At 49.3% G+C, this 24569-nt stretch overlaps 1 protein-coding gene across 1 annotated transcript in view; it reads right to left on the bottom strand.

The window, feature by feature from the left end:
- LOC142576373 (techylectin-5A-like) overlaps positions 1-24569 on the bottom strand; it is a 69769-nt gene that overhangs the window by 27256 nt on the left and 17944 nt on the right. The window lies entirely within an intron of this gene.

Here is a 24569-nt window from a genome sequence, read left to right on the forward strand (position 1 = left end):
CTTCATAGAATGGATGCAATGATGATTGAATAGATCCACGCCGCAGAAAGACGGGCGTCGTTGTGTCCGTTGTCGCCAAATTAACACAGGCTGCCCAGGGGCGATACGTGGGGTGTAGGTCGAAGCTGGTCGAGGGAGAAATGTAGCGTAAGTGCTGTGCGGCCGCTTGCGGTGTGCCTTGCTCGATTCCAAAAAACAGGCCAGGAACGCGGATTGCTGATCCATAAAGCATTTCGTCTGGAGTAACTACAAGGTCATTCTTAATTACTGTTCACAGCCCCAGTAGTCCCAGACTTTCCACCAAGTGCGATCTATCGAGCGTGGCGGTCACCAACGCCTTTGTCGGTAGAGGCGCTCGACCATGCCGTTATTCTGTGTGTGGTAAGCCTTGGTCTTATGAAGGCGTGTGCCAAGCAGTCTAGCCGGGGCAGAAAAAAGCAAGCTTTGGAATTGTCGGCCTCCGCCAGTAGTTATTCGCAAAGGGCAACTGTACCACGAAACTCACGTAACAAAAAATTATTCCGCCAGTGTTTCGGCCGTGTTGTCTTGTAGAGGCGCCACCTCATGCCACCCTGAGCACCATTCGAGAGACCTGAGGGGCACTGTGATGGAAACAGACTTGCTCTTCCCGTTGGGCCCAGGATCCTCTTAACAACGACAAGCCAGACGGAAGCTTTTTACATGCAACACAGACTTTATACAGACACGCTAACACAATACATTTAGATACACGCGTACTAGAATTCGGAAGTCGGTTGTCCTTCTATATAAGCATCTGCCACTCATGCATCACGACTCGTCGGTTTGCGTCGTCGTTGCGGTGACCATGACGGTTGTCGTTGCGTTGTGCGTCGCTGCGCCGTTTCACACTTGAAGACAGCTGGTGTATCGCTTGCGACGACCATGTCTTACGCCATCATCATCACGCAGCCCCTTGTCGCGACGTGGTAGCAGCAGAACAGCAGGCCGGCAGAACACCATGCCACTGCTGTAGCTGGCCCGTAACGCCTGGCCTGTAACGCCTCTGCCGCTAGAACGTCGGGCTCGGTCGGCAGACATGTAGCTTCGGTTCAGGTGCCCGCAGGAAGCATTGCAACACACCGCTGTAAGAGCAGGCCGCTGGTGCACAGGAAAGCTCAGCCACGAGCGGGATCTCCGACCAGGTCCGCACGGTAGCAGTACACCCGGTCACCGGCCATCGAGCCTTGAAACGCCCTTCAGCTAGCTGCCGTTCGAGACTTTCGCTCGCTCTCATGTTCTACGCGCTCTGCACGCCGCTTCCTTGTTGGTGACACGTGGTATTCTTCCGCAATCACCATCACCAATTCTCTTCTTGTTGTTGCCACAACACATTCATCACTCCAAGCTGGTATTGTCACATCCACACGCCACTATCCACATCATCACAGGTACTTGAAACATGGGCAGGGCGGAAGAGCGCCACCGAGCCTTAATACACGTTATCGGAACAGCTCTCCCATGGCCGAAACGACTGTACCGCTGATCGTGTACCCCGGCTCACTTTCACGATTTGACAGGCTTCGCAGCGTCTTGTCCAGCTTCGAACAGCTTTGTTGATCCCCGGCCAGACGAAACTCACTGCGATAAGCCTCTGTGTCGCTCTGATGCCAGGATTGCCTAGATCGTACAGCGAATCGAATGTTGGCTGCCGAAACTCATGGGACACAAACGGGCGAGGACCTGCCTGCGATGTGTCGCACGTGATCAATGTTGTTCGGTAGGAAAGCCGTCCTTCTGCAAGCTGGAGCGACGAAATTTTCCCCGTAATTGGCGTAGGTCGCGGTCGTTTTGCTGGGCGAAAGTTAGAGCTTGGAAATCCCTATGGCCAGCAGGCACGGCGCCAATCCGCGACAGTGCGTCAACTCCTTCATTTTCGGTCCCACCGGTATGGCGGAAGTCCGTAGAAAATTCGGTGATAAAGGGAAGTTACCGAAGCTCATGTAATGCGTACGAGGAACTCTTGCTCTAGATAACGAAGATTAACAGCTAGTGATCAGACAGAATGTAAAAGCTACAGTCTTCAAGAAAAAAAACCGGAAATGCTTGACAGCGCAATGGCTGGCCAACATCTCCCTCGCGAAGGTGCTGTAGCAAGATTCTATAGGTTTGAGGTGCTTTGAGAACAAGCCCAGCGGCTTCCAGTCTTTGCAATCGTGCTGCTGCAGCAGTATTGCGCCCCCTTCCATGGTCGACACGCGTGCCATAAGAGAAGTTGGCGCGTCTGTCAACGGAAGAATCAGCAGCTTAGCAGTCGACAACCACGCTTTCGCTTCCTTGAAGGAGTGTTGGTGCTCCGAGAACCAGTGGAAGGTAGGCGTGATTTTGGAGTCGCGACGCAGCAGGTTGGATAGCGGCTCAATAGTTTCGCACAGGATGATATGAAGTGCCTGGGAAATATATGAGCCCCACAAACTCGCACAAATTCCGGAAGGGTAAAACTGAAAGGCGGGCTAGTTGGCATGACTTCATTGTGGAAAGTTTTGCGCACATTGAACGAAGACAAGAAACGTTTGCACCGCAACTGCGTTGATCTTTGTGTCCGGAAGGACGTTGGAGAGGGAAGTTCTCAATTACTCGTACCCATGATTGCAGTGGATCGATACCTTGGGGTGGAATGCGATGACCGAGAAAATCCAGGATTTAGACTCTGAAAATGCATTTCTGGGGCTTTTAGGACCACGCTGCGCTCATCCAGTCACTTAAATAAAAGCCGAAGGTGCTCTTTGTGCCCTTCGTTTGTCCCACTTGCGACGAGAGTGTCCTCTACGTAGACAAAAATTAACAGAATCAGTGCGTAAAATCGACCATGAACCTTCGAAAAGCTTGCGCCGCATTCTTCAAATCGTAAGGCATGCGGACAAAACCCAAACAGGACGAATGGAGTATTGATTGCTGTTTTCGAAATCTCACTGTTTGCGACAGGAATTTAGTGGTAGGCGCTCATGAAATCGAGCTTGCAGTATATTTTGGCTCTTGCGAGACCAGCGTGGTAGTCATGTATCAGGGGAAGCGGATATTGATCAGAAGTAATGACGTAATTCAAACCTCAATAATCACCACAAGGCCACCAGTCTCCACTGCCCTGCGTTGGAACCAGATGGAGAGGTGAACACCAATTGCTGGAGGTAGGACGACTAATGCGAAGCTCGGCAGGCGAACTCACGGCAGGCGAATTTCAACCTCCGTCCAATAAGCCTCCTTGGCCGGGCGGCGACAGGTGGGACGGTGGTGGTAATATGATGCGTCACCTTGTGTTCCGCGGGCAGCGCATCGTTTTTAGCCTTCCTGAGTTTCGAGTACTCAGCAGGTATCTTGCGTACGTTTAGACCGGCCGAAACGTACGGATGCCAGATGAGGTGAGGTTGCACTGCAGGCCAAGTACATCGAGGAATGTGACGTTATGCTTTAGGCGCCGGTCACGAACACTCACATTAAGTTTAAATGGCTCAGCAATTCCGCTCGCAGTAAGGCAAAGTTGACGTCGGCGATGAGAAACACCCACCTGTGCAAGCGCATGTCCAGCGTTACCGACCGGAGCCCATACGACGCGATGGCAGTGTTGTTCGCTTCCTGGAGCGTGGGTGTGGACTTGCTCTGTTGGCAATCTGCGGCCATGCAGGGAATGATAGATAGATCGGCTCCGGCGTCGACGAGGAAACGGGTACCGGTTATGCGGTTGACTACGAAGGATAGGTAGCTTACTCGAGGGCCACTGTCGCATGTAGCTGTTAGCGAGTGACCAGTGCGTTTCCCGTCTATGAACTAGGCTGATTGCAGCGGCTTGCTTGTTCACGAAAGCCACCGTGGTACCAGCACAAGCTCCGCAGCGAGTCTCTAGAAGCAATGCAAGACTGTGAATCGGAATGGTTGCGCCGAAGTTGTCCATCTGTTGCCGCTAGTCGTCAGCTTCTCCAGTGCACTGGTAACCCGGTCGACCATTTCCTCCAGACACGAGAGTCGATATCCTGGATCTGAGACTCTCAGAGCGGTGATAGGCAGCTGTATCGAAGACAAGCAGTCGCATATGCGGTCAGCGAATGCAGTTACCCGATCGAGTATCATCTCTTCGAAAACCGCCGGTACCATGCTTGCGAACTGTGAGAGAAATTGCAAGAACACCTCACGCAAAATTGCAAGCTACCTCTCGTTTGTGAAGTGCTCATCCAGTAACTGACGCGGCCGGCAGTAGTTGTGACGGTCGTCGGTCGCCGCGTTCCTCGGAGAGGTCCTGTTGGAGCCTACTCTCCAGCAGGTCTTGTTGAAGCTGGAAAGCTGACTTTCTGCGGCGATGACGGAAGACGTAATCGTGGCGTCGTCTCTGTGAGCAGGGGTAGGAGCAGCATCGTCCATGGCCAGTGTTAAAAAACACGTAACTGTCCTGGGTCACCATTTGTTGGTAGCGCGATTTAGCCGAGGCAAGGAGTACACGGTTTTTCATGTTGCGAAGAGAAATTTGACTGGTTTAGGTGAAAAGTAAAACCATGGTTTGCCGAATGTCTGTGGTAGCGCCACCGTCCGGCGAGCAGGGTTAATGCATTAGGCCGCAGGCCATGAACTTCACCTCGAGGCACGGTGAGGGGAACAAGGGGCAATGACTCGCACGGCGAGGCAAACTGCATTTGTGAGGAGCGGGGACAACGAAGCAACGTACGGTCGATACAAGGAAAAGTCCCCCGCCCGAATACTTCTGAAAGTACCTCGCGCAACGCTGCTGCCATATTCGTTTTGAAGACCTTCTAAAATTACGCGGCAATCCAATCCTGGCCAGCAGATTTGTCCGCGCTCAGTTCTACAGTACGCTCAATTTCTCCCATACTCATATCCTTTGCCATTAAATTTCTTTTCACTTCGCGCAGCTCTAGGCACCTCTGCCAAGAACTCATCCAGGTAGCCTAACACCTTTGATCCACGACAAGAAACAACTCTCGATAGTCACTTTTAAATGCTGTCTCCCATAGCTTTCTTTTTTCCCGTTATCACACCGCCTATATTGTGCTCCTCGAGCATTTTCATCTGACAAAGCTCATTTTCTTGCTGCTTCCACTGCGACGTATTTTTCAGCTTGTGCACATATAATCGCACCGCTGCATTTTAATATGGAGAACTAATAAATAAGAGGACGGGGGAAGAGAACACAAGACGGCGACACGGGCGGTCGTCGCCCGTGTTGCTGTTTTGAGTTCTCTTACCCTGTGCTCGTCTTTATTAGCCGTCCATACTGACACGTGGACTTCTTTATCTTTTTCCCGGGAGCACTTTTCACCGTCTAACAAATGTTATCGCTCAGCGCGAGACGCGCCAGCTTGAATCAGAAGTTTCTGGAATGTTATCGATTGTTCTCTTCACTGTCTGTTGTCACCGAACCTTGTGTAATCTGATTGCATGTATGCGCGACGCCTATGGTGTAGAACTTTCTGGACAGTCGCCAGCGATTACTCTGGAATGTTCGATGGCTCGTGTATAAAAGCCGACGCACTTGACCGGCAAATCAGAGTTCGACAATCGCCGACATTGTTCGCTGCTGTCACTGTGCTTTTAGTGTAACTTGCTTTTGCGGGCACAAGTTCGTCCAATAAAAGTTAGCTTCGTCATTCACAGACTTGCCGCTGTATTATTCACCGTCACTACAACGTGGCAATACGATATGCAGTAAAAACCAACTTGGCCAAACTCAAGTTCTGAAACACACCTCGGGCTTCTCTTCCTCTGTGCTTTGTAGCTGTCCTTTAACGTACTGCAGTTCCTGCGCCGCGAAACCCAGACTTCCTGTTTCGGTTCGCACCAAGACTTCCACTATACCAGCCGCAGACCTTGTCCCTGTTGTTCAGCTTGATACTTCATCTGTCTACCTCTTTCTATAATGTTTAATTTGAACCCTTTGTTTAAAGAATTCCCATTTTTCTACGGCACTGCGTACTGTGTGACTATAAGAACTGCTCGATCTCATTCTTTGTTTTATCTATGAACATTTGTTCTCTAACCAGCTTAGTATTCAATTTACAACTTTCCATTCAATGTTCTCCTTCTTATTTGTGGGTGACACCAACCGTCACTAAACAGTTATTAATAAAAGAAACAGTATCGAAATCGTAGTTCCAACACAGAGGCGCAATCTCTGAATATACCACACTCAATCTAGTGACGCACGACTGGTGCCTTGAAGGTGTGTGAAGCGTAGGCGACCTCCGCCCCTTGCAGACTCTGCCACATTACTTCAAGAAAAGTTGTTCACAGCATTTTTCAAGGAAACGCAGCACTTTTCATCAATTATTCTCGCAGTGGTTGAACTCTCTTCTTCATTAAGGACACCATTGTTGCAGCTGATCTCAATCAAGCACCTTTGACAAACAAAATATGCCCTCAATTCTCAGAAGACTAAACAGCTTTCATGTGTCAAGGACAAAAATAAAAGGCCAAACAGCCACACTTGCAGAAGGTGAATAAGTCTGAAGCACATGAATGTGTTCTACCGGCGGTATACACAGTACACATATGTCCAAGGAGACAGTTTCTGTCAAGGTTTTGTTGAGATGTTTGGCGATGGTGGAATAAAAGCCATTTTAGGAACCACAGGAAGAGCAGACATGGGGCATTGTAGATGCTAGGAAGGTATCAACTCCGCGAAAATTTAATAGCAAGCACACTACATCCCCGATGCGTTTCGATGGTCGCGGGATGCGCCTTCCGTCTAATAGGCCGCGAAGCTTCGGGCGAAAAGCGGTTGAGAACAAATTGTCACTGACATCAGCAAGGGTGGTTATGGGAGCAGCGATTGAAGCACGACTATCTTTGGAGGCAACAAACATTGAGAAAAAAAAGCGTTTTTTACAGCGAAGCTGTTAAGGGCTACTATATATATATATATATATATATATATATATATATATATATATATATATATATATATATATATATATATATATATATATATATATATATATATATATACACACGTGTTGAGTAAAGACAAGGCTAATTTATTGTATTATTATCAATAAATGCCTTTATTTTTAGGCCCCATTGTAAGAAGGGGCGTTGACGCCGCTGTCACTTGCCATGCAATGCAATACCTGTTCAAGCGTGGAGAAATGCGCGCGCGTAAAGCGGGGCCAGGCGATAAGCCGATTACGGACATAGACGAGTGGACCGAGACGCTCAGAAGGGACGTAGGCGCAGCAACGAGCGACGTTCCGCCCGAGGCGAACCTCGAAATAATTGACAGCAGGCTCCTACACATGTGGGAAGCAAAGCGAGCCCTCCTAAAGAGATGGAAATGCCAAAGACATAATAAGGCGTTGCGCAAACGCATAGCACAGTTAGACAGAGGCATCAAAGAACACGCACTTCAGGTATGCAGGGCACAATGGGAAGACACGTGCAACGGCCTCGAGAGGCAGATGACCGGGGCAAGCGCTTGGCGCCTTTTTAGCCACCTATTAGATCCGGAGGAGACTCTGGCCGCTCAAGGCCACAAGACTCGTAGACTCGTAAGAGATTATAAAGGCGATAATTTCCTCGACGCAATACGTGACCGTTACTTTAAGAAAGCCGAAAGCATCCAGCACGCCGAGTACGACGGCGTCACAAACGAGAAACTGGACGCGGAATTTAGCGAATCGGAAATTCGGTTAGTCTTGTTCGAACTCAACACTCGATCGGCTCCCGGCCCGGACCGTGTTACCAACAAGACTCTCCGAAACCTAGACGACGAGTCAATCTCCCGACTCGCAGCCTACGCCAATGAGTGCTGGCGAGAGGGTTCCCTTTCCGAAGCGTGGAAACGGGCCCGCGTTATCATGATTCCGAAACCTGGCAAGCAAGTTACGCTCGGTCTTCTAAGACCGATTTTGCTTACATCTTGCGTCGGCAAAGTCATGGAACACGCAGTTCTCACCCGCGTGACCGACTTTCTCGAAGATCATGGCGCGTTCCCGCACACCATGATAGAATTCCGCCACAACCTTTCCGCACAGGACGTATTGCTTCAGCTCAAACACCAGATCGTAGACGATACTACTAGCTCCACTAAGGCAATTCTAGGCTTAGATATTAAAAAGGCCTTTGACAATGTTAAGCACGAAGCGATCTTAAAAATAATTAGAACATTAGGACTAGGCCAAAGAATGTATAATTACGTTAGAGATTTCCTCACGGGCAGGCGCGAATGCGTCGTCGTCGGCGACGAGGAATCAACGGAATTTGAGACGGGTCCGTGCGGTACGCCGCAAGGATCCGTCATATCACCATTACTCTTTAATATAGTTCTACTTGGTCTACCCGAGAAATTAACAGAAATGGAAGGATTACATCACACTCTCTACGCGGATGACATCACCCTCTGGGTTCCCGGAGGAGGATGTGACGGTCACGTCGAGCGAACGCTACAGGCAGGAGTAGATGCGGTTCAGAATTACTTGCGTGGAACGGGCCTCGAATGCTCAGCTACCAAGTCCGAACTCTTACTCTACAAACCCACAAGGAGAGGTCGTAAAACCCTGTGCGAAGAGGAACAGGAATATTCCAAAATACGCATTACATTGGCAGATGGTACTCCCGTACCGCACGTAGAGAAAATTAGAATCCTAGGGTTACACCTGCAGGCAAACGGCCATAACGGAGAGACGGTGCGAATACTTCGTCGTTCGGTAGATGACAGGATCCGACTCTTGCGTCGCATCACGAATAGACGCAATGGTATGCGTGAAGACTGCGCGATCCGTCTCGTGCAGGCGTACGCGATAAGCCGCATAACGTATGTTGCCCCCTACCTGAGGTGGATCGGGTCCGAAAAAAACAAAGTCGAATGCATGATCCGAAAGGCTTTCAAGAGGGCGGTCGGCGTTCCATTCAACGTGAGCACCGACAAGTTTCTAGAGCTAGGAGTGCACAACTGCCTCAACGAGTTAATCGAGGCGCACAACATTGCGCAATACGAACGATTATCGAGGTCAAAGGCAGGTCGATGCATCCTCGAGTCGCTCAGCATCGCGTACCACACTCAGCATGGAGAAAAGCCGGCGGTTCAGGTTTCGGTCCACGACCGCTTGATCATCCCGGCGCTTCCCAAGAACATGCACCCGACGCACCACGCCGGGAGACGCAACAAACGAGCAAGCGACCTTCAAAAGAAGTTTGGTAACAGCAACGAGGCGGTGTACGTAGACGCGGCGCGATATGGAGGAGGGAGAAGCGCGCACGCGATAGCGGTTGTAGACCGCTCGGGTAGGTGCCTCGCGAGCGCCACGGTGACCACGGGACACACGGAGGCGGCCGAAGAATCCGCGATAGCCCTAACACTCGTCGCGGTGCCGAACGCTGCGATCGGGATCAGCGACTCGCAGGCGGCAATCCGCGGCTTCGCGCGCGGTCGTGTCTCGCGGGAAGCGGCCCGCATACTCCAAATTTCTGACGACGGCGACTCGTTATCGCCTCGCAACCCCAAAATTCTACGGTCTTCCTCCTCTGGACCCCGGCACACACCGATGTTCCGCCCGCGGGAAACGAGGCGGCCCACGCCACGGCTCGAGGTCTCACACGCCGAGCCGCCGCTGATTATGTGGCCGCCTCCGCCACCGAGAGCGGGGGATCGGATCTGCCGGATCGCCACACTACAACAGAAACACGGCAACAAGAAACACACTGGGCGTGGGGCAATCGCCAAACCACGTTCAGAGACCTCACCCAACACTACAGACTCGAAAGACTCACATTCCCGCCACCGCACGATAAATTGAACAGGAACGAGGCCGTAACTTTACGCTTGCTCCAGACACGCACCTACCCTAGCCCCGCTATCTTACACCACTGCTATCCGCGTTTGTATCCAACAGACGCGTCTAAAACATGCGGACACAGAGAAACGCTGCGACACATGCTCTGGGAGTGTGCCGGCAACAACGGTAATCAAAGCAGCTCCGTTGGCGACGCGTCCATAATCGCGGCTGTTGCCAGAGTAGGAGAAGGCTCGAGCTCCGTTCTTCTCGATGCCGCCTCGGATGCGGGAGCCGCCGGGGACCTTCTCCGTAGGCGTCGCCGCCGCTGGGAGGCGGCTATCAGAAGTTCAGAGCTGGCAGACCAGCTCTGGGCCGTCCGGCAAGCCGAAGATGCCGCTCGAGTCCAAGAACTTCGAGCCGTCACCTGAGGCCACCACATCACGAACTGCCGGACTATTCTTTACTAAAGTTTTTTCTTCTTCACAAGTGGCGTTGTTTTGCTTGTCGACGTTTGTCTGAATTTGAGGACGCGGGTAGCTTCATAGTTTCTTAAACTGGTCATTCAAAAGTGCTGAGTTACAACCACCAGATAATTATTTACCTAAGTCGTTTTTGTGCGACTACGCTGGCCGATGGGCTCGGGGTCCGACGATGGGACAACCACTCTGCACCTTAAGCTTTCGTCGGCCTCCGAATAAAGTATATTCCGCGCAGGGATGCGATTTTGACATCAGTGCGGCTGGCCTATTCCTGCATCGCTTTCCGCCCTGAAAGCTCGAAAAGACCACGAAAACAAATTTCGCGCCTTCAAGAACAAGACGACACTGCTTTTCTTAACGGTTACGACGTGATGTTATTTTAGAGCGCAGCTCTTTGGCGTCCGTTCCTGGGTTTCGCGTCGTCGTCGGCGTTGTCGTCGGCCTCGTAACCAGCTCCGCCCCCCTTTCATCCCCCCAGCGCTAGCAGCGACCGACTGATACCGCTGGATGCCGCTGACGCCGCTAGAGAGTCAAGATAACGTGACTGCATAGAACACCGTCGCCGCCATGCAGAAAGAGGAGGAAAGGGTCCCCCCCCTGTTCTTGTGTGGCGGATAGGGGGGGGGGACCCTTTCCGGCGTGAAATAACCCTTTCCTACGTGAAATAACCGGCGCGTCGGCTTCAGTTGCCGACGCGCCGGTTATTTCACGTAGGCCCCGGCACGTCGACGAATACGTGACCACCTTCCCACGGCTAGACCTGGTTCTTAGCGCTGCGGAAGCGAGGGTATCATATTGTTTGTGTCGGCATCGGCGGCGTTGTCCCTGAAACCAACTCCGCAGCTGGGGTTGACTCACTATCGGCGTCAGCGGCATCAGTCAGTCGCTGCTATCTCTTCCCTCCTCCCTTTATCGTGTTGTCCGCTTGCTGCGCGCGCTTCTGCCCCCATCGTTTGCCGCTGGGTGTACACGCCGCCCCCCTCCCCCCTCTTCCTGCGAGTCTCCGGTTGTCAAAGCGCCGGCTCGAACTTAATTCCTTTCTTCGCTCCTCCTCCAATGCAACCCCTGTGCGGTGGCAATCAGAGAGCCAGATCGGTGGCGGCGGATCTGTATATGTGCACCGCCCGAGCCGAAATTGCCGCTGCCGTTCGCCCTGTGCGGTGGCAATCAGAGAGCCAGATCGGTGGCGGCTTGACATAAAGACAAACAGCAATTTCCTAACACTTATGCGGGAGAACATCCCGTTCCTCTCGCTCGTAACGCGTCCCACGGCTGTGACAACCTCGCGAGGCACTTGTATAGATCTCGTCTTTGAGAATCAAGCATTGGTGTACAAAGTCGAACATATATCAGTCTATTTCTCCGACCACAAAGCTTCCTTCATGACTGTCAAGAACTGTTAGTGGAGTCTTTGTTAAAGGAATACGTGTGAAAAATAAAAAAAAAATTCTGTGGTAGCGCATATATGTGTTGCTCGATTTCTTTGCCTCAATCTATCGAAAAGGTGAAACAGCTCATTTGCTGCGCTCAAATTTCGCATTAGGAAGTAACGTAATCGTCCGTAATTTTTTCTTTCAGCGGGAGTATTTTCTCGTCACAGAGAGGGCGGCAAACCTCATGAACCGCCGATGAACCACCATGTTTTGAACGTGTGGGCTTCTATGGAAGCTTCGCAACCAGGTATGTTTCCCTTGGTGATCCTTCACAGGTCGAAAACTTGGAGGAAGCTTAAGCTTCGCCTTTTAAGAGTGGCACACGATAGCTTTGAAAGAAGCCTGAGTGCTTCTCACGGTTCACTGCAGCTTATGTAAGCATAAAGTTTACCGGGAAACGCTGGCGACAAGCGCTACGCACAAAGGCGAGCTTTCAGGTAGAAACGCGGGCTCTTGCGTGGGCAGCGCTGCGGCGGAGGCGAGCGCCATCTGTGGATGATGCGAGGAACCGGGCGCGAAGCTTTCTTCTCTTTGAGATTTGCGCGCGCTCATCTAGGATGCCATGGCCGCTCTATGTTTTGGTAGACAGCAGGCAAGGGGGTTTGTGGGGTTTTTTTGCGTAACAGAATTATGTTTTCTCGCATAATCATATTACCGTACGACACTACCATGCCTGTGGGTGGTGTGTAAGTCATGCTTTACGACTTTTCTACGTATGCTACCTTGAGAAATTATTTCAGTAATTTACTTGCACCACGTGGAGCGCCTGCGTGGTTGGGTATGCATTGTACGAATTTTTTTGCCGAAGCGACGTCCAACGCTCGACGCGGAACGCCGACGCCGAATTATCTGCGACACGAGACCCTTAAGAGGAAGCTTTAACTTGGGCCCAACCCAAATGCGGCCTATTCAAATACATGTAAAACATAAAAATGCTTTTCTGAGATAACCCCTGGACTGATATTAATAATATTTGTTGAATTTAGGAGAAAAACGTGAATTATAGTGACTGTTGCAAGCACAATTTCGATTTAGGGCATAAATTGCTTTTTTTAATATATTCAGACATTCGGAAGCTCCAAAAATGTACACGAGCAAAATTTATAAATTAATTGCTCTGCATCAAAAACAGATATCGCGGTTCTGTAAACGGCGTCCATTAGATCCATTAAAGCGGACAAATTTGATATATTAGTTTATAGCTTACGTGAATTTTTTACTTTGTGTGCATGGGCTCTCAAAAAGCTGTATTTCCATGACTGATTTCTTTAGACTTACCCGTAACGTAAAAAAATTTGTCCGCTTTAGATGTACTATCAGTTGCAATTCACAGAACTGTGATAGCATGTTTTCTTGCTGAGAAACAAAGTTGTAAACATGGTAGTTTCGTTTTCTGAAAAATTTTGATTCTGCAAATCTTTAATAAAAAATTGACAATTGAAATCGAAAATTCGAGGCAAGCAGTCAGTTGATTTAAGTTGCTGAGCACGAGGTCGTGGGATCGAATCCCGACCACGGCGGCCGCATTTCGATGGCGGCGAAATGCGAACACACCCGTGTGCTTAGATTTAGGTGCACGTTAAAGAACCCCAGGTGGTCAAAATTTCCGGAGTCCTCCACTACGGCGTGCCTCATAATCAGAAAGTGGTTTTGGCACGTAAAACCCCAAATATTATTATTATTATTATTATTATTACTGATTTAATTTCTTCATTTAAATGCAACAAACCTCGTGAAATTTGGTGCAGTAGTTATCGAGAAAAACGAATTATCTTTTTACATGTATTTTGATAGGAGCACCCGAGCTGAAGCTTCCCCTTAACGCTAGCGCGTTAAACTTTCTACAACGTTTCAGCTTCGCCTTTAGAAGTGGAATACGACCATGTTTGAAGATCCCTGACTGCTTCTCGTGCTTCCCGACACCTGCAGCTTATGTAAACAATGCTCACCAGGAAACGCTGGCGGCGAACGCTATGCACGAAGGCCAGCTTTCTGGTAGAAACGCGGCCTCTTGCGTAGCCCGCCATCCCGTGTAGGCGAGCGCCATCTGGAGGTGTTGCAAGTAACCGGCCACGCCTCTTAATGGTCTGTAAGATTTGAGCGAGCAAATCTGGGAGGCTATGACGTCTTTATGAATTGTAGAACCGCAGCAAAGAGGTTTGTGTTTTTTCGTTTTCGCGTAGCAGAATTATGTTTTCTGGCATGAACAAATGACAATCCGAAGCTATCATGTCTGAACGTTGTCCCCAAGTCATACTTTACGATTTTGGTGCATATTTTACTTTGAGAAATTACTTCAGTAACTTCCTTGCGTCACATGGAAGGCTGCGTGCTTCGAAATTCTATTTATCGAAACGATGTCCGAAGCTGAACGCCTGACGCGGGTCGCCGCATTTTCCCACACACAGGACCCTTAACGCTATCGCCATAGCGGAAGGACTCAACAAATGTGGGCACTCCGGTGAAGCCCAGCGGCCGAATTGACTGCAGCGCGCCAAGCCACCGGCATTATTACCTTAACCACCCTTCCGGTTCCGGTTTGGGGCGCGCGTGTCTTGAACGCTAACGAGAACGCGTTACGTCGGCTGCGCTGATTGGCGCGCCATTTGTTTATTGCTTTCTACTGCTCAACTGCGCGCTTTCTTCTTGCGGAATTCATTTCTGGTGAATTAACAATGATTGCGGACGATTTTTACAAGCCTCTATCGAATATGTGCCACGTGCGATTTCATAGCGAAGACGCAAGTCGCCTTGTGTAATGAAGAAATGCTTGTTTAACTCTATATAAATGCTCGTTTCGGGCTTTTTTTTACATTCATCCAACGTTGTGGCACCAGGTAAGCAGCGGTAGTTCGTACAAACGTCTACCGGATCGCGTCAGCCGAAAAAAGTACATACATGCGTGTGTCATTTTTCTATTAACGGCTGTCAGGTATAATACGTATAGAATCGAAACGTGTGATGCTGTTTCATGGGGGGCATTACAAACAAAAGCAATTCGCTTTTACATAAATGGCATAGAAAATACCCTACTCATTCCAAACAATACCTTACACATGACGAACACATCCGATCTCCAACCATTCCCCCCATTCCCGGGCCCTATTTCCTGCACTGTTACAGCTACAATAAACGGGAAACTTCCGCGTTTCCAGAATAACTTGGCTTCAACCGACGCGGTAAGTATGCACAGAGGTGGACAGAACACAGGCTCTCAACCCGAACACACTAGAAGCTCACTGAATTCCTTGCACTTGTACTCAAGACAAATGCTTCGGTGCAAAGCCAGTTTTCACTCTTTCAAAAGGCAGAATTTTCTAGTTACAAGCTCCTGATGTTTGAGCTCCTTAGTGTTATCTTTTGCGTGTTCTGCCTCCGCAAGCAACACACGCCGTGTTACGCTCTTGGCAATCGCTCGTCGCGTTTTCGACAAGCGTGAGTACCGTAAGAAGGTAAATGTTCTTGCGGGGCCACAAAAAGCATCACAAACTTGTCCCACTAAGATCGGTACACGCCAAACTAAGCTTATCACCACGGCCAAGCTTCTTTTCACTGCGTCAGGATAGGCGTGAGATGTGTGCCTCAAATGTATCCCAAAAAGTAAAGAAACTATTTACAATAATGCTCGGGGTCAAACAAAGCGTCACTAAATTGCCCTAGTAGGATATTGTACACGCGAAACTAACTGCATCACACGGCTTAACTACTTTTGCCTAACTGCGTCACATAACCAGGATCAGCGAACGTGCGTCAAATCTATCCCAAAAAGTAAAGAAATTGTTTACAATAATGCTCGGGATCAGAGAAAGCGTCACTAAATTGTCCCAGTAAGGTTCTGTACGTGCAAGACTAACTGCGTCACACGGCCAAACTACTTTTCCCTAACTGGGTCACAACAACAGGAGCAGCGAACGTGCCTGAAATGTATCCCAAAAAGTAAAGAAATTGTTTACAATAATGCTAAGCGTCAGAGAAAGCGTCACTACCTTGTCCCAGCAAGATTCTGTACACGCGAAACTAACTGCGTCTCACGTTCGAACTGGTTTTCCCTAACTGCGTCACAACACCAGGAGCAGCGAACGTGGCTCAAGTGTATCCCAAAAAGCAAAGAAATTAATTACAAAAATGCTCGGCGTCAGAGAGAGCGACACGAACTTGTCCCGGTAAGATTCTCTACACGTGAAACTAGCTGCGTCACACAGCCGAACTACTTTTCCCTAACTGCGTCACAACACCAGGAGCAGCGAACGTGCCTCAAATGTATCCCGAAAAGTAAATAAATAAATTAAAATAATGCTCGGGGTCAGAAAAAGCGACACGAACTTGTCCCGGTAAGATTCTGTACACGCGATACTAACTGCGCCAGACGCCTGAACAGCTTTTCCCTAACTGCGTCACAACGCCAGGCGCGGCAAGTGTGCCTCAAATGTATCGCAAGAAGAATACAAATTATTTACGACAATGCTCGGGGTCACACAAAGCGTCACATACTTGTCCCAGTAAGATTCTGTACAGAAGAAATTAACTGCGCCTCATGGTTGAACTGCTTTTCCCTAACTGCGTCACAACACCAGGAGCAGCGAACGTGCCTCAAATGTAACCCAAAAAGTAAAGAAATTGTTTACAATAATGCTCGGGGTCAGAGAAAGCGTCACTAGTTTGTCCCAGTAACATTCTTTACGGGCGAAACTAACGGCGTCACACGGTCGAACTACTTATTCCTAACTGCGTCACAACAGGAGCGGTGAACGTGCCTCAAATGTATGACAATAAGTAAACAAATTAATTACAAAAATGCTCGGCGTCAGAGAACGCGTCCCGAATTTGTCCCAGTATGATTCTGTGCACGCACACTATCTGCGTCAGACGGCCGAACAGCTTTTTCCTAACTGCGTCACAACGCCAGGCGCCGCAAGTGTGCCTCAAATGTATCGCAAAAAGTAAAGAAATTATTTACAATAATGCTCGGCGTCAGAGAAAGCGGCACGAACGTGTCCCGGTAAGATTCTGTACACGCGAAACTAACTGCGTCCCACGGTCGAACTACTTTTCCCTAAATGCGTCACAACACCAGGAGTAGCGAACGTGCCTCAAATGTATCCCGAAAAGTAAATAAATTGTGTACAATAATGCTCGGGGTCAGAGAAAGTCTCAGTACCTTGTCCATGTAAAATTCTTTACGCGCGAAACTAACTGCGCCACACGGTCTAACTGCGTATTCCTAACTGCGTCACAACAGGAGCGGTGAACGTGCCTCAAATGTATCACAAGAAGTAAAGAAATCAATTGCAAAAATGCTCGGCGTCAGAGAAAGCGTCCCGAATTGGTCCCAGTATGATTCTGTGCACACACACTATCTGCGTCACACGGTCGAACTGCTTTTCCCTAACTACGTCACAACACAAGGAGCGGCAAGCCTGCCTCAAATGTATCCCAAAAAGTAAAGAAATTAATTAAAATAATTCTTGTGTCACAACTGCCTCACAACAACAAGAGCCGTAAACGTGGCTCAAATGCATTATAAGAACTAAAGAAATAAATTACAAGAATGCTGGGAGTCAGAGAAAGCGTCACTACCTTGTCCCAGCAGAATTTCTTACGCGCGAAACTAACCGCGTCACACGGTCGAACTGCTTATTCCTAACTGCGTCACAACAACAGGAGCAGCGAACGTGCCTCAAATGTATAACAAAAGGTAAAGAAATTAATTCCAATAATGCTAGGGGTCAGAGAAAGCGTCACTATCTTGTCGCAGTAAGATTCTGTACACGCGATACTAACTGCGTCAGACGGCCGAACTGCTTTTCGCTAACTGCGTCACAACAGCATGCGCGGTGAGCTTGCCCAAAATCTACCCAAAGACCGACCGTATAGCACGACGTCGTGCGGTGTGGCGGAAACGAGTATATGCGCGTCGCGACTGCGCTGCCACGCGGCATTTGCATAAAACTCTGAAAGCACCTTGTTTTGTTTGGTGAAGCTGTTTAGTTCTGTATGAAGTCCACCTGATGCTCCTTCTTTATTAGTTTCCTGTTGCTTTAACCAACCTGCGTCGTAAGCTGTGAATGCGGCTGCTCGTCACTTGAATGCGCTCGAAAAAGTTGATCCGGATAAACAACCAATGTGACCGCACTAATACTTAAGGCATTCACTGCCAATAAAAAAAAAACATTAGGAGGGAACGTCGCGCAACAGGATTGAAACAAAAAAAAAACAAGTGTCGGCCCAAGACGTATTCCTCGCCAGAGCACGCGTTCAGTGCAGACAAAGCTACGGCAGCGCAGATGACGCAGACGTGCAAATGTATGTGCAGAATACGCTCTCTTAAGGGTCATGTATTGGACATCTAACCTAACCTAACCTAACCTGGCGCAATTGTGTTGTGCTTATACTCGCCGCGGCCTGACCCCCCGGCGTTGTGCGTATATGGTCAGTCCTACCAAAATTAGTACCAATAATGTGGGACTCCCACAAACAGTCTCAAACATCTCCCAGTACGAGTCATTAACCCAAATTAACTGCGCCAAGATGGCCGAGCTCTTTTCCTCCAACTGCGTCACAAGTTCCAGGTTCTGTGCCGTAATCCTAATTGCTTTTCAATGCGTCACACTCTGTCAAACAAAATTTCTCACCTTGCCGTAGTCCAATAGTGCAGTGGTACCGTGTCGGAACGCTGAACGAACGCATGAATAAGCCGGCAGCAGAACAAATCAGGCTAAATCCAAAAAAGGGAAAACAGGCAGACGGGTCGCCGAACAGGCTAACGCTCAGATGCGCAGCCGGCCACGCTCGCTTGGCGGCGTGTCTGACGCATGACGCATGCATATAGCGCGTCATTGGCTAGTCGCTAGGTAACGAAAGTAAGTGGCGAAGTATTCCCTAATTTATACGCAGATATTTTTAGTTTTTCCGGGAAAGAATAAAAATAAAGCAATGCCTGTTAGCTTTATTTTACATTTTTCCTATTTGTTTTCGATGCTCGCTGCAGCAAACGGTCGACATGATACTAGCGCGACCTATTTCCTGTTGCTCGGTTTCGCCGAGTATCCCCTGTTCTTGAATTTCTTTTTCTGTGCCTATGCGGTAAAATACCACCAATCTCTGAGGGCTCGTGCACTTGAATTGAATTTTGTTGTTTTACGTGCCAAAACCACAATTTGATTATGAGGCATGCCGTAGGGAAAAGAGGGTGGATTCCGGATTAATTTTGACCAGCAGGGGATCGTTAACGTGCCCCCAATGCACGCATGCGCTTCGCATCGGACAACACAGACACATAAGCAGTCAATCAGTCGATAAAGATGACAAGGAGTGGTGAGGGTTTATGTGGGTCTCACCACGGTTGACAATGGTTCCACACCGATGGATGAAGTGCTAAAGAGCGATAACGACTTTAATGGTTGGAGCAATTCTGATAAGGTTAGTAAGGACCGATAAATGTTGATAAGGGTCTGGTCATATCCGATAACGTTGATAATTGCCGCATCACGCCTGATAATGTTGATGAGGACAGATATGGGTTGATAAGTATGAGATCAATTGCGATGAGGTTGATCACAACCGATAAGATCTGAGAAGGCTTTATACTTGTGGGATCAAGTTTGATAAGATGGATAATGACACCAGGCTGTATGGACGCCAGAAAGTTGGGCAATGCTTACGCATACTTGGACAACTCCAGCTGAGTTTCTGCATCATTTTTTTTTCAGTAGTATCTCCTCTGGTTCTTTCCTAAGATTTTTCGAGCGCATACACAGGCGAACTTGGAGCAGAACTTGCTATTGAAACTTTGCGAAGCCTTCCCTACCGGAGGCCGGGGGGGCCTTCGCCTCCCGTCGCTTCGATAGGAGCCTGCAGAAGAGCCCGATCTGGTAGCGGTGAGAGCTCCGTCATGACTACGCCTGACCTGACACCGGGCCAGAGGCCACCGACTGACCCTGAGAGCAACCGTGACTGTAAGCGATACAAGGCTGCAGAAACAGACAACGAGTCTACGCTTATTGACGATTGTGACATAGCTGACATCACAGATCTGGACGATGAAGGCTTCAGGCTTGTGCGGCACCGCATGAAGAGGACCGTCGGAATCCCAGTGATTGTTACGCCTGCCACAGAAGGAGCCGACCTGAAAAAAGTCAATCCCATTGTTCTGTCTACGGAAATTGAAAAAATTCTTGGCGCATCGCCAGTTAGGAGCCGCTTTACTGCTCAAGGAGCCCTGCTTCTAGATGTACAGACAGAAGAGCATGTGAATTCCCTTCTCAGCTGCAAGTCAATCTCAGGGACTGCAATCTCAGCACGAGTGCCCAATTCGTACCTGCAAAACACGTGCATTATTAGAGGAGTACCGAAGTGGTACACTGACGAGGAACGGTTGCTATACCTAAAACCACAAGGAGTTTACCATGCAAGGAGAGTCACGCGACGCGTCCAAATTTCCGAAACCGATTGGGAGTCCAGGCGAACCAGCTCCGTGGTTCTTACGTTCGCTCCAAATACAGACCGTCCAGAGAAGATCAACTTGGGCTTCACAAGACACGAGACCATTGACTACGTTGAGACACCACCTCGGTGCTTCAAGTGTCAGCGCTATGGACATGTGGCCAAGCACTGCCGTGGTGAGCAGCGGTGTAAGAGATGTGGAGGACCCCACGATTTCAAAACATGCGCGTGCAGAGAGAAATTTCTATGTGCAAACTGTAATGGTGGTCATCCAGCTAGTTATAGCAAGTGTCCTATGCGGGCAGCGGCAATAAAGCGTAAGAAAACGTTTATCTTGGGACCAACAGGAAACGATGAGAAAAATACGACGAAGAAAAAGGTTGAAAGTCAAAGAGAGTCAGACGAAATGAGATGGAGCTCAAAGAGTGAAACTGATTTTCCAAGCCTGAAGCCTTCTCCAGGAATCCAGGACACAGTGGTGCCATCGCGCAGTGGACCGGCTAAACCAGTGAAATCAATGAACAGAGGCCCCGTAGACGAGAAGACTGCTGAACAACCGGAACAGCGAAGTTATGTGTCTGTACTGCAGCGACCCCAATCGCGTTGCGATGAAAACACACCACAGGAGGACTGTCAGCAGGTGCTACGTGCTCTCTTCAAGGCCTTGCGATCACACATAGAGAAGATGCCGGCGAGCTCGATGAAGGAAATGCTCGAAGTAGTCCTGGCTCTCGAGTCAGTGATTCTCAGCTCTGCCTCTTTTTAAGGCACCTATCAATATGGATGCGGTCAGGACACAATGTTCACCATCTCGTCCACAGGTGCCACTTATTATGCAATGGAACTGTGCGGGTCTTGCGTGCCATTTACCTGAACTGTCGCTTTTCTTGCGTAACATGCCTGTGCCGATATTGGCCCTGTCCGAGGCTGGTCTTCCAAGTTCCAGATCAATTGCTGGTTATGTCGCACATGGAAACCAAAGTATTCCGACATTTCTGAACGGAAGCGCCAAGCTATATGTGAGACGTGAAATACCACATTACGTTCTACCAGTGCAAGACCTTTGCAGCAGTGCTTTGGAAGTCACTGCTGTACAAGTGCGGCTGGGCAACCGAAGCCTCAGCGTGGCCTCCGTGTATGTGAGCTCTCGCCTGAAGGTCTCGATGCGAGAAATTATAAGAGACCTCTGCAGCCGCTGCCCAGCTCCTAGGATTATATGCGGCGACTTCAACGCGCACCATACTCTCTGGGGCGACAAGGCGACTGATGCACGTGGAAAGCAAATTGTTAGTGCTTTAAACACCGAGGGACTATGCGTGGCAAATAACAAACAGCCAACGTTTTTTCGACCACCGGCCTCTTACAGTGTCATTGACTTGACGTTACACTCAACGGACATCCTCGCATCGTCAACGACTAGTAAAGATAGAATGGGCAGTGATCATTTTCCTGTCTTCGTTAACATTGCTGGATATAGAACCAACGGCCGAAGATCCTGTCCGGTGACGCATTGGGATACGTACAGGGACGGCCTAAGCGAATCATCTGGAGACCTGATCGCGGACATGCTAAGTAGCAAAAGATTGGCTACCGCTGAGCTGAAGCTACCCGACCACTTCCCCGCTTCGGATCTAAAGCTCAAAAATCTATGCGCTGCCCGTAGAAGAGCGGAACGGAGGCTGATGAGGACGAAGGGCGACCCATCAATGAAGACTATATTCAACAGGATTAACGCAGTAATTCGACGTTATACAAGGAAACTAAGAAGAGATCAATGGGCATCATTTTGTGCAAGCCTATCGGTCTTCACACCAGTTCCACGGATATGGTGGGTCGTTAATAACCTTGCTGGAAACTTTCGAGCAAACAAGCCATTTGAAGCTCTAGCATTGAAGTTAGGCAAGACACTCACTTGTCTTGCGAATGCCTTCGCTGAAATATACTCTTCCGGAAGGTCAGCTGGCACAACCAACCCGCCCCCGCTGCTATCGTCGTCTCTAATGGATGCTCCTTTCACACTCAGAGAACTGGAACTAGCTATGAGCAGCCTCCGACTTCGCTGTGCGGTGGGACCTGACCTTATCAGTAATCAGATGCTGACTAACCTACCGGTTGAGAGACGGCGTGATTTGCTGGCATTTTTAACCAAGTCTGGGCCAGTGGGGCTATCCCACATTTATGGAAGGTAGCATGGGTGGTACCGGTTCCGAAGCCTGGAAAGAACCCTGCAGCTCTGGACTCATACAGACCGGTATCACTGACCTCGTGTGCAGCGAAGCTAATGGAGAAGATGGCGTGCACAAGACTCACTTGGTATGTCGAGCAGGGTCGAAAACTACCATCGTGCATGACTGGGTTTCGGCAGCGTCTAAGCGCTCAAGACAATGTGCTGGACCTGCTAAGCCACATAGAACATTACAGTGCGGATGGCCTGTCGACACTTGCTGTTTTCATGGATGTTTCTAAGGCTTACGACTACGTGTCTCAAAGAGCCATCATCAGCCACTTGCAAGTTATAGGCGTCACGGGTCATCTCTTGCACTTCATACATACGTTCGTCAATGATCGTCGCATCAGATTTCGTCTTGGCGACACTTTGAGCGATGAAATACGTATATTTCGCGGTGTGCCACAGGGGAGTGTTTTATCTCCCTTATTATTTAACATTGCCATGAGTAGCCTCCCAAGAGTACTAAACCATCGAACACCAGTGAAGATATCTATATATGCCGATGATATCTGCATATGGGTCTCCGGCTACCAGCATCGCCGCCTCGCACGAATAGCCCAGGGAGAAGTAAAAGCCATTCAGGGCCACTTGGCAACGATTGGATTATCGCTATCAGCAGAGAAATCATCATTCGTACTATTTCCTGGAGTGAAAAGAAAATCTACACGCTTGACGCTGAATTTGGACGGATATCAGATTCGACAAGTCACCAACGTCCGATTTCTGGGCGTTACCTTAGACCACAGGCTACTCTGGCGCCGCGGCGTTGACCACGTTGTGGCGTCATCGTCACCCAGGCTACATGTGCTCAAGCGAGTCGCTGGCATACGCTGGGGCAACCACCCGACGTCGATGCTACGACTACATACAGCGTTGGTTACCAGTCGAATCCTGTATCAGCTACCTCTGATGTCACCCTCAGACAGCCAATACGAGCGCTTAGAAGCCATCCACAGAAAAGGTATCCGACTTTGCCTTGGAGTCCCTCAGCCAGCGTCAAACAAGAAAGTGCTCTACGAAGCTGAGTCACGCCCTCTACGACTCCAGGCTTCCCAGGCTCTGATGATCCAGCTCCTACGATTGAGTGAGTCTACGCCCGGTAGAGCCCTCTTACGCCGCGCTCACATTTTTATGCAGCATTGAACACGCTTCGCGTATTAGGATTGCGCTGCTCGAGACAGAGGGAAAGGATAGAACCACCCTGGACATTCGAGGACATCACATGCAACTTAAGTGTACCACGATTGCCATCAAAGAGCTGCATTCCATCTGCAGAAGCGAAGTCATTAGTCCTGGAACACCTGAACACGATTTACCCGAATCACCTACAAGTATACACAGATGGCTCTGTCAAGGCAGACGAAGACCGCTGTGCAGCTGCAGTCTATATTCCCTCTCTATGATATACGTGGTCTGGCCGTCTGGACTGTATAGCCTCGTCGACAGTTGTGGAAGGCGTAGCAATAGCTTCTGCGCTGCGCAAGCTAAAGACTTTGCCTCCGCAGAATGTGGTTGTCCTTACGGACTCGAAGGCCGCATTACAACAAATACACCGTGGTTTGTCATCCCTCCAGTTCCCACGCAAATCACTAGCCATCGTGAAAGAGCTCAATACCAAAGGCTTCACAGTAAAGTTTCAGTGGATTTCTTCCCACATTGGCATCTCAGGAAACGAAAAAGCTGATGCGCTTGCATACGCAGCACTCTATCAACCTGCCAAAATCAAGGCTCCAAAGAGTAATCAAGTTCAAAAATCTGACATTCGAAATCACTTTGCGTCGCTTTGGGTTCCACCGCATATGCCCTGCGTAACCAAGAGATTGCACAGAGAGGAAGCCACACTTCTATATCGAATAAGGACAGGATCTGCTAATACACCGGCCTGGTTATTTAAAACGGGGCGAATCAATTCTCCGAACTGTACGGCATGCAACGAGACAGGAGACATTGAGCACTTTTTGTGGTCCTGCCAGCAATTCCAAGATGAAAGAGACACTCTCCAGAAAAATCTGCAAAACAAGGACCTTCCGCATGCGCGCCTGCAAGACCTTATATTTCCCGAGGGATCAGTTATAGCCCGCAAAGAAACTTCACGTCTCCTCATCGATTTCTTAAGAGAGACCGGTTTGATGGACATATGGTGAAATCCTTCAGCGGTATTGTGCGAGACGCTCGGGCGGAGCAATTGCCGGCCTTGTTCGCCAGGCTAAACCCGCCTGTTGCTACAATTCACCACCACCACCAGCAGCAG

Source organism: Dermacentor variabilis, chromosome 3 (assembly GCF_050947875.1).
Source record: "Dermacentor variabilis isolate Ectoservices chromosome 3, ASM5094787v1, whole genome shotgun sequence".
Taxonomy (NCBI): Eukaryota; Metazoa; Arthropoda; class Arachnida; order Ixodida; family Ixodidae; genus Dermacentor; species Dermacentor variabilis.